Here is an 11,864-nt window from a genome sequence, read left to right as displayed (position 1 = left end):
TCTGGATTTACTTCTGGGTCGAGGGGGGCTGGAGTGCTTGTCAGGAACTCCCTCCCCCTAGAGGTGGACGATACTATACTAGACGATAGGGGACGATATGCTGTCATCACGGGCAGGTGGGAGGGGAAGACAATCTCCATACTTTCTGTGTATGTCCCGCCAGGCTTGCAGTCAACGACGTTCTCCGATTTGGGAAGGGTGGTGTTGGGTCTCCCCGAGGGTCTTTTGGTTGTGGGTGGTGACTTTAATTCGGTTGTCTGTGGTAGGGAGGACCGCAGCTCCCCCAGGGATCTTACGAGGTCGCAATCTTGGCTGGGTGCCTTTCTTGAGACACTGGGTTTAGTGGACTGTTGGAGGCTACTGCACCCCGGACAGGCACAATATACCTTTTATTCAGGCGCGCATGGGAGCCTTTCGAGGCTTGACTATATCCTTGTGCCGGCGGTGCAGGCGGTCTCGGTGAGAGAAATCAGACACCTGGCCAGGGGCATCTCGGACCACTCCCCACTTTGGCTTACTATTCATATACAGCTGGGAACGGATGGTCGAGTGGCTCCGATTAACCCCTGGCATCTTCGCAATCCTAAAACCAGGGCTGGGGTGGTTAAATCTATGGACAATTATTTTGCTGAAAATGTGGGGTCGGTGTCTTCCTCCATCTCACTATGGGAGGCTTTCAAGACGGTGATCCGAGGCCAAACCTTGTCATTGATAGCTAGTGCAAAGAAAAGTCGGAATGAGGAGGTGGTACGACTGGAGACCGAAATTACTGACTTGGAGGAAGAGTTGCAATCTGGGGTTACACAGGAGGGGCTGCATGTTTTAGCCCTTAAACAGTCTGATTATAGGGCTCTGGTGACTGATGCGGCCAAGGCAATGAGTCGTGAGCAACAGGGGCGTTTGTATGATGTTGGAGACAAAGCGGGGAAATTGATTGCTTGGTTGGATAAAAGGGATAGACTAAATCGTGTTGTGCCTGTTGTTGTGAGAGAGGATGGGGTGAAGGTCGTGGATCCGGTTGCGATAGGGGAGGTCTTCGCACACCATTTTCAAAAGGTGTATGCGCCGGTTTCAGACAGACCGGAGGAGGACTCGCACTTGTTGCTTAGGGATATCGCACTGCCTAGCTTGTCTGATTCGGACAAAGAGCTTATGGAGGCGGAATTTTCCAACAATGAAATAGCGCTCGCCATCCGCTCCATTCGCTCGGGGAAAGCAACGGGCCCGAATGGCATCCCCATTGAATTGTGTAAGTTGTGTCCCGACAAAATGGCGCCGCATCTTCGTCGGATGTTCCTAGAATCGTGAGATATCGGATCCCTTCCCCGGGATCAGAGAGTAGCGTCCATTGTTGTCATTCATAAAGAAGGGAAACCTCAAGACCTATGCACATCGTATAGGCCGATATCACTTTTGAACGCCGAACCCAAGATCTTGGCAAAACTTCTGGCAAACCGGCTGATAAAGGTGATCGGCGATCTGATACACCCGGATCAGTCCGGGTTTATTCCCCATCGAAATACTGCACTCAACCTGCGCCGTCTTCATGGCGTCTTGGCAAGGGCGGAGTCGCTGTGCGAGCCGGCCATCTTGGTCTCCTTGGATGCCTCGATGGCCTTCGACACAGTGGAATGGCCATATTTATGGGCGGCCCTTGTGAAATTTGGTTTTGGCCCTGGGTTCATCGGTTGGGTTAAACTCCTTTATGAGGAACCGTTGGCCCAGGTGGTGGTCAATGGCAGGGTCTCGGAATCCTTTGTACTCGGGAGGGGTACTCGACAGGGGTGCCCTCTGTCTCCATTCCTCTTCGCGCTTGCTTTAGAACCCCTCGCTGCGTGGTTGCGATGGGAACCGTCGCTCAAAGGCATTAGATGGTCCCCTGATTTTGAGGACCGCATATCGTTATACGCGGACAACGTTTTGCTACACCTCACTTCCCCCCGGAAGTCATTGGGGGTGCTGTTTGACATATTGTGTTCGTTCGGGAAGAACTCTGGTCTGGTAATTAATTGGGCTAAGTCTTGTATTTATTCGCTCACCGGAGAGATGCCCCCCTTGCCGCGCGTTTGCCCGATACCGATTTCACACGTTGGCTTCAAATATTTGGAGATCTTAATATCTCTAGACCTCGCAGTACGATATGAGCGAAACTTGCTTCCTCCGCTTCTCCGCTTCAAATCTGATGTGACGGCTTGGTGCGGCTTGCCGCTGTCCCCAGTGGGAAGGGCTGCTCTTTTTAAGATGATGTCCCTTCCCCGATTCCTATATGCCGTCCAAAATACGCTTGATCTTGTATCCGCCAGTTATTTTCGCGAGATCGAGAGCCTCCAGAGGAAGCTGATATGGGGCGGGCGCCTTCGCATTGCTCTGGCGAAGCTGACTTTGCCCTGGTACGATGGGGGCATCGCTTTGCCGGACATCAGACGTTATTATTGGGCATCCCAGTTGAGTGCCATTAATCATGCAATGTACGGCCCGTCCCAAATCCTGCATTTGAGATGGATAAGTGGCAGTTGCCGGGAGGTAATTATAATAGGGCGCTGTACTCCAGATCGTCGGTAAAGAGATTGACTGGGCCCACCGGAGTCCCGGTACGTGTGTGGCGTAGTGCAACTGCAGCCATGGGGTGGTCGGACAGATTGACTAGAGTGACCCCGCTCTACGCGGCGGAGAGATTGGGCAATCTTTGGGCTACGAAGGGTTTCGAGAAGTGGGATCTTATCGGCATTAGCAGGGTCGGGGATCTCTGGGTTAAGAACAGGATCAAGACATTTGACAAACTCAAATCAGAATACGCGCTCAGTGATAGGGAGCACTTCCGTTACATGCAGATCCAGCATGCGCTTGGGTCGGTTTTCCCGGTCGGGACCGTTATCCCGGAGTCTTCTCCTCTTGAAGATAGAGTGCTTGATGGACACGTCCCTGATAGCACTATTTCCCTAATATACAAAAAACGTATTAATGATCGATCGGACTTGCTCTCACAGCTTCGAGATGCCTGGACCGGCGATGGACTGGAGTTGGACGATGAAGATTGGCAGGCTGCGATATCTTCTCCTAAAGAGGTCACGATTACGGCCCGTCTCCGGCTGGTGCAATTAAAGATCCTACATCGTATTTATATCACGGGTCCACAGCTGATGCGTATGGGTTATTCAGTGGACGGGCTGTGCAAGCGTGGGTGTGGTATGCCTGCTACTTACCTTCATATTATATGGGAGTGTCCGGATGTTGTGGTGTTTTGGAATCGTGTGCATGTTGTTATGGAAGAGGTGACGGGTGTTTCGTTGTTGCCAGAGGCCAGACGCTGTTTATTGAATGTATGGGAGCTAAACGACTATAATGTGGCACAGACGCAATGGGCTACCCTAAGCCATATGGTAGCTAAAAGGGACATAGCCCAACTATAGGGATCCCAAAGAGCACCTCTGGTTTCGGCCTGGAAAAAAAACATGAATTGGTGCATGTTTAGGGAGAAAACTGTGTATGTCGCTCGAGGTAGACCCAAGAAGTGGGGGAGGATATGAAATCAATGGAACGCGTACCGTGGGGAACTTTGCTCTCCCCCTCTTGTAGACGTCCTTGAAGTACCACTGTCCCCGTGACCGTACATTCCTTGTTGGGTCCATATTACTGCTTATGATATGTTCGCCCGCTTACTGCCCCCCCTCTTCCGGGATTTTATCCCCTTACATCGCATATATCCTTCTGATGTGACTTTCCCCCCCAGAGACAGACGCGTACCGTATAGTCTTATTGCCTCGTTAATTTTTCTGTTTGTGTTTATTGTTTATTTATTAAAATGTAAAATGTGAAACCTTTAACTTATCCTGCTTGCCCCCACAGGATCTCTCAAATTGAAGTGCGTACTCGCTGCCGGGCCCTCGGGTTGTCGGCTGAAGAGCTGTGTACCGATGCAATTTTAGGCTTTTATTGCTGACGGCCGGCCCCTGTGGTTGTAGGTCTGCAACTGTATTGCTTTGATTGAAATAAAGGTTTTCACAAAAAAAACAAAAGAACAAAAATAGTGATGTACGTCATCCATTTGGCACTAGCATTTTACATCAGATCATGGATTATACTCAAAGTGTAGTATTTGTATGAACTGTGCTTAAGTCGTTTTAAATGATCAAGAATTGTGATTGTTTTATTATGTGCTGTAAATATCAATGTTTTAGGTGTTATGACATAAACCGCTGACAAAAAACCTTTGCCATCAAGTACCACACCTGCAAGAATTGCTCAGTGCATTGTGCGCTGCTAGATTTAACATGGACGTCTGTGGAAGTGTGTTCCTCCAGAAAGCAGAGTAGATCACACGGGGGTCAAGACATGTTTATTCAAGCATCACAGCAACAGAGACCCCATCCATCATCAAGCTAAGACCGACTGACAAATGTCTCTATTCCAGCCCACGGCCTAACAACCATCCTCACATTCCGGCCTGGTGGGCGGAGCTCGGGCACTCTTTTGCGCCGGCCAGCCTTTTTAGTGAAAGCTGAGGCGGACGCACTAAGAAACGTGAGTACCGAGTGCTACTGCGCTAGAAGACAGTTTTTAATCTTTTTAACCTATGCTTTGAACCGGCATTATTCTTACTGCCTGCCTTAATTTCATCTTGCAGTGGCTGCCAAGAACCTTTATTTATCTTGCTGATTGATGTATTTTTATTTCGTTTGCATTTTGCACATTGTTATTTACATATTGACTGCACTGCCTTGATCTCCTGTCTCCACCTCCACAGTCTGACGTGGCATGTCCGTTTGCTCGGAGGGAGGCGGACACACCTCGTGCTAGCTCTTTCTTTTGGCCTAGTGGGCAGAGCTCGGGCACTCTTCCCGCGCCGGCCAGCCTTTTTAGTCAAAGCTGGGGTGGACGTGCAGCGGACGGGCGCAGTGGGCTCCCCAAAGGCAAGCCAGTCTGCACCCGTCCGCGCCAGTACGGGACACGGGGCACGCCACCCTGGCCAAAAATACATCTATTCTATAGCCAGTCTCCTACATATGGCACCCAAGAAACTTTATACGATTGAGGATCATTTACGGCAAAAGCTACAGTCCTTTGGGCTTTTAAACTCTAAGCCCCTGACTGCTGACGATATCCAACCCCCGGGTGTACAATCTGTGAGTCGTCTGATCTCATCCCTATTAGGCACAGACTGAGGCTTGGTTAAAGACCTCAATATCATGTACCTTAATACACGTTCCATGGTCAAACACCAGTTAGAAATTTGTAATACCTTAGACACGAACGCACCGGATTGCCTGCTACTTACTGAGACTTGGCTCACAGAGGAGTCGTCACCTGACATCCTGGCAGCCCTCCCCGACAATTACTATATCCTACGCACAGACAGGCCACTAGGGAAGAGAGGGGGCGGAGTGGCTGCAATTATAAAAAAGAACCCCCCCCTCTGCCCTGTCTCACCTGGTAATTCCATCAGTAGACTCTCTTGTAATTACATTTACTTTATACAGTAGCCCGCTTATTTTTCTGATATTATACAGACCCCCCGCAACAATGCCTGACTTCCCCAAGACCCTTCCTAATCACATTGCATCTTTGATCACAGACTATGACAAAGTAATTATTATAGGTGACCTGAACTACTGGGCCAATGAGACTGACGAGGGAAAATCTCCCAGAGAGCTTTCTGAGTCCCTTGCCTGTCTAAACCTTACTCAACACATTGATACCCCTACGCACATTAAGGGCTACACCCTTGATCAAGTGAGGTCAATCAATGTTAACTTGACTAACCTGGCAGTACTACCCTGCGCTTGGTCTGATCACTATATCATCAGTTTTAATCTACTTGCCCCCCCACTGAACTCTAATCCCTCACACTCAAAAAGCACTTTTAGAAACTAAAATCGGGTTGTGGGATAAACTAGTAGAAACTCTGTCTAGGGAGAAGCCGGTACCAGAAGGCAATCCTGATAACTGGGAGAGTGAGATTACCGATTGGCAAAGGAAGGCCTTCGATCTCCATGCACCTCTACAGACCAAAACCTACCGCCCTAGGCAGCATAAAGTCGCCAAATGGTTTAACAAAGATCTAAAAAACATTAAACTCCAAGTACGCCAAGCCGAGCGGAAATGGAGGAAAACCTACAAAGCACAGGATAAACTTGATTACACCACCATTCTTCATCAGTATAAGGCAGCTATACTGGAGGCCAAGAGAGCCTTCTTTATGAACTGGGTACTCGACTCAGACAATGGCTCGAAAGAAATGTTCAAGATAGTAAAAGAACTCTCTAACCCCAGCTGTGTCACTCCATCGTTTGTGCCTAGTCAGGTATTTTGCGATGACCTGAACTACTTTTTCTTAGACAAAATAAAGAAAATTCTAAATTCCATTGCTCCCACTAACTGTGACCCCCGAAACAACAGGGAGACTTCCAATCCTTGTGTTCTCAACTCCCTTCCCTTAATGGACAAGAAATGTTTCCTGGACCTTGTAGCTAAGAGCAAATCAGGCTCACCCAAGGAGGATTGCCCCATCTATGTCTCCAAAGCAATCAATCGCTCCTTCCCTGATATCTTTCTTAAACTACTGAACCATTCACTGTCCCATGGCATTGTTCCATTTACTTTTAAAGAAGCAGTGGTCGGTCCACTTCAGAAAAAGCAAGGCATAGACCCCAATAAATTGGAGAACTACAGACCCATCTCTCTCCTCCCTTTCCCGGCGAAAGTGCTGGAGACACATGTGGCTACTTGCCTCAGCTCTTTTCTGGAAACCACTAAATTCTTGGCGAACCATCAGGCAAGTTTTCATCCCGCACACTCCACTGAAGCAGTGATTCTATCAGTACTGGACGACCTCAAGGGACAGGTCGACATGGGCCATACTCAGACTCTGATCCTCCTTCACCTGTCTGCGGCATTTGACACCATGAACCACAAAATCTTGTAGGAGCGCATTGCCGCAGCAGGTCTCGGGGGCTCTGCTAATTTCTGGAAGCCCGTAAACAGTCAGTGTGACTATCACCCTTCAAATCTAGAATGGTAGACCTGAACTGTGGCGTTCCTCATGGTTCCACCCTTTAGCCAATTTTATTTAATATCTATATCAACCCCTGATTTCAGGTCTACGTCAGATGGGTGTGAAAATCTTCCACTACGCAGATGACATGCAGCTTATTTTCACCCTTGACAACTCTGTAGAATCTAAGGATTTTGTCAAGAGGTCGATGCTCTATGTCAAAGCATGGATGAATGAAAATCAACTAGAGCTGAACTCAGAAAAAACTGAGATCATCGTTCCCCACAGAAAACCTGACTACTGGACCCCCTCCTATTGGCCCCTCGATCTAGGAGAGGCGCCCATCCCTAAATCTGCTATAAAAAGTCTTGGTCTTCATATTGATGCCAACCTCTCTATGAGCATCCAAATTGGCTCAGTGACATTGACATGCTATGTCCAATTGCACAAACTGCGCAAGATCAGACGCTTCTTTAGTAAGAAAGCCATCACCCAAATCGCCATAGCCCTAATCCTTTCTAAAATTGATTATGGGAATGTCCTCTACATTGGACTCCCACAATTCCAGAGACACCGATTGCAGATGATTAAAAATCAAGCGGCGAGGATCATCTATCTTAAGGACAGGCGATGCCATATCATCCCCTGCTTAGAGACCTCCACTCTCTCCCAGTGGAGCAACAAGCCTTGTTCAAAGCTGGTTGTACACTCTTCAAAGCTATTCAAGACACCGGCACAAGATTCATCGTCTCTTTGATCAATAAACATCTACCTAAGCAGACTTTGAGGTCCTCGCACCAGAACCTCCTGACGGTGCCCAGAATCCGTCGCAAACGCGTTGGCGGGACTAGGTTCCCTTTCCTGGGTCCCATGATCTGGAATGCTCTACCTGCTCGCCTCAGGCTTGAGGGAGACTATCTGCGGTTCAGAAAACAGCTAAAGACCTGGCTCTTCACTACGCCCTACAACTAGCTATTTCGGGCCCACAACTGCACTCATCTATTCACTCTCACAGTGCCAAGAAACCTGACGGTGTACCTGCGCTCTAGAAATCCCCATATAACATATCATAGCGTATCGTGACACAGGACGTCACACCTTCGCCCCCTAACACATTCTAAACTTAAAGAAAATAAAAGGAAACTTAATTATGAATGCAAAGGATACAAAGAACATAATAGAGAATGTAGGTAGGATCTTTGAAGAACTCAACACAGCGATTTTATAGACAAAGAGAAAACTGGGGTGCATGGGAAATGGGAAAGAGCTCACTTTAAGAAACACAATTGTGCAAACGTCAGGGAATACATTTCAAGCGAAGTGGCAACAGGCTCTTCCATCTCAGACCCTGAATCAGGCCTACCAGTTATGGTGATTCTATTGTCACTCATCTTTATTGCATTTTTAAAAACCTTGATAACCTTAAACGGAAGACTGAATTTGGATCTGGGAGACTTGATCTTGACCCAGTCTCCCACGTCGACCACTGTTCTCTTCACAGCCCTCCTTTTATCATACAAGATCTGTATTTTTTTATCACCTCTTTCTCTCTTTCCAGTCCTCAATACTGCCCACTGTTAGACCTGGTAGCATTGGTGTGAGTCTCCCTTCCATTTTTCGCTGTTGCCTCCTCTGTTTTTGATATGTTTTTGCTGGTTAGGTGCTTTGGGCACTGTGACACTGCTATTCAGTGCCACAGTGCAAGTGCTCCCTATGTTAAATTGATTTAATGGATTAGTGACTCCATGATTGGCTTATTTGATTTACTTGTCAGTCCCTAGTACAGTACACTGCAAGTGGCCAGGGCTTGTAAGTCAAATGCTGCTGGTGAGCTTGCAACACTGATTATGCCACCCGCAGAAGCAGCTTGTAAAGTGTGTCTCAGCCTAACCATTCAAGCCTGTCTCTGCTACGTTGTGTATTCCATGTCTGGTTTGTGAGTGACAGGGGCTGGGGTGGCTCCAGGAGACAGGGTGAGTCAGCACAAGGCTGAATAGACCTGTCTGCATTGGGAGTGGTGGGAGGAGTAGCACCTGGGCCTGAATAGGGCTGTGCCTGCCTTCCACAATGCTGGCTCCACCTCCTGTGGTGTGTCTGATGACCTTGGCCCACACTGACAAAGGAAGAAGTTGTGCACTGGCAGGATGCACCCATAACTGGTTTGGACGAGGTACAGACACTCTTCAGGGACAAAGGAGAAGATCCAGAGAATCAGCAGGAGTTTTTGACTACCCCTACGCCAGTGTGTTGTTTGCTGGGGATGGCCTGCAGTGGTTTCTTTATCGCCAAGGAAAGGAGAAAAGACTTTTATTGAAACTTTCATCTTGCAGAAAATCTCCAAGGGCTTGAATTTGAGCTTGCCTCCTGTCTGAAGTCTCAGGGATACAAAGCCTTCACCCCATCTGCTTGCCTGCATCTGGAACTTGCTTTTCTGGCTGCAACAGAAGGAAATTGCAACACCGACGCTGGCGAGCGACGCCGTAATCTGCATCAAAGCCGTGAGCGCTGCTCCGACTTACAACGTAGACCCAACGCCGGCCACAGCGTTACATCGGCACCAGCAAGCGACATCGTAACCTGCCACAAGCCCTGAACGCTGCTCCGACTTTGTGACAAAGGCCCAGCACCAGCTGCTGTGCTGCATCGACTCCAAAGCTGACATCATCGTGGAGCCGATCCATCGACATCGTTTGGGACCGTGGTTTTGGCACCATCGGGAAGTCACCTCCTCTCTAGTAAGGAACCAACGCCTCCCTTGCTTGGCGCAAGCATCGCAAGCAATGAGGACCCGACGCGTCGCCTCCCCTGAAGCAAGGAAACAACGCCGCACAGTACCAACGACTCCGCATCTCCTCGATGCCGCGAGCTATCTTTGTTTTTGCTTTTCCAAGGTACTGTTATTTGTGGGTCTGTTTTGAGTCCACACCCGAAGCCGCGCACCTCGCGGTCGATGCCGTACTTTGGGATTTCTTTGACCTCGACGTCGTGATAACTCCAGTTGGGGTTATCTGTTGCTAAACACTGCATTTTAGTGAATAATGTATTTGTGAGCTACTTCTCCTATCTTATTTCTGATTAGGGTATTGTGGATTTTTGTCGTTTGAGTCTTGTGTTAAGTCTATATAAAGAATACTTATTTTTATAAAACCTGTGTGGTGTCAATCTGTAGTGTTTTCGCTGTATTACTCATGATCCTATAGATGGGGTAATCTGGTCTGGCTCATGGTTGTCTCATGATCCTACGGGTGGGGTAATCTTCTTGGGTCATGGTGGTCTCATGATCCTACAGGTGGGGTAATCACGTCTGGGGAAAACCAAAAGGGATGATGGACAGAGCGTTGACAATACAAACACTCACCCCCAGTCAACTGATCTGGGTTTAATCCATCACCGTTCTTTAGCTCACTCCGCCACCCCAGTTCAGACCTGGCCATATGCAAATCAGTCTGACCCTGTGCCTCATGGGAAGGTCTGGGTCATGGTGGTCTCATGATCCTATGGGAGGGAGGGAGGGTAATCTGGTCTGGCTCATGGTAGTGGCATGATCCTATGGTTGGGGTAATCTGGTCTGGCTCATGGTAATCTCATGATCCTACGGGTGGGGGTAATCTGGTGTGTCTCATGTGGTCTCATGATCCTACGGTTAGGGTAATCTGTTCTGGCTCATGGTGGTCTCATGATCCTAGGGTGGGGTAATCTGGTCTGGCTCATGGTGGTCTCATGATCCTACGGGTGGGGGGGGGTAATCTGCTCTGACTCATGGTGGTCTCATGATCCTACGGGTGGGGGGGGGGTAATCTGCTCTGACTCATGGTGGTCTCATGATCCTACGGGTGGGGGGGGGGTAATCTGCTCTGACTCATGGTGGTTTCATGATCCTACGGGTAGGGTAATCCAGTCTGGCTCATTGTGGTCTCATGATCCTATGGGTGGGGAGGGGTAATCTGGCCTGGCTCATGGTGGTCTCATGATCCTATGGGTGGGGTAATCTGGTCTGGCTCATGGTAATCTCATGATCCTATGGATGGGGGTAATCTGGTGTGGCTCATGGTGGACTCATGATCCTATGGGAGGGGGGTAAACTGGCCTGGCTCATGGTGGTCTCATCATCCTATGGTTGGGGTAATCTGGTCTGGCTCATGGAGGTCTCATGACCCTACGGGGGGTAATCTGGTCTGGCTAATGGTGGTCTCATGATCCTACGGGTGGGGGGGTTATCTGGTCTGGCTCATGGTGGTCTCATGACCCTACGGGGGGTAATCTGGCCTGGCTCATGGTGGTCTCATGATCCTACGCGTGGTGGGTAATCTGCTCTGGCTCATGGTGCTCTCAGGATCCTACGGGTGGGGTAATCTGATCTGGCTCAAGGTGGTCTCATGACCTTACGGGGGGTAATCTGGTCTGGCTCGTGTTGGTCTCATGATCCTACAGGTGGTGGGTAATCTGGTCTGGCTCATGGTGGTCTCATGATCATACGGGTGGGGGGTGATCTGGTCTGGCTCACAGTGGTCTCATGATCGTACGGGTGGGGGGGGGGGTAATCAGGTCTGGATCATGGTGGTCTCATGATCCTATGGGTGGGGTAATCTGGTCTGGCTCACGGTGGTCTCATGATCCTACAGGAGGGGGGTTAATCTGGTCTGGCTCATGGTGGTCTCATGATCCTACAGGAGGGGGGTTAATCTGGTCTGGCTCATGGTGGTCTCATGATCCTAGGGAAGGGGGGTAATCTGGTCTGGCTCATGGTGGTCTCATGATCCTATGGGTGGTCTGGCACATGGTGGTCTCATGATCCTATGAGTGGGTAATATGTTCTGGCTCATGGTGGTCTCATGATCCTATGAGTGGGTAATATGTTCTGGCTCATGGTGGT

This window comes from Lissotriton helveticus, chromosome 1_2, assembly GCF_964261635.1.
Source record: "Lissotriton helveticus chromosome 1_2, aLisHel1.1, whole genome shotgun sequence".
Taxonomy (NCBI): domain Eukaryota; kingdom Metazoa; phylum Chordata; class Amphibia; order Caudata; family Salamandridae; genus Lissotriton; species Lissotriton helveticus.
This window is presented reverse-complemented; position numbering follows the sequence as displayed.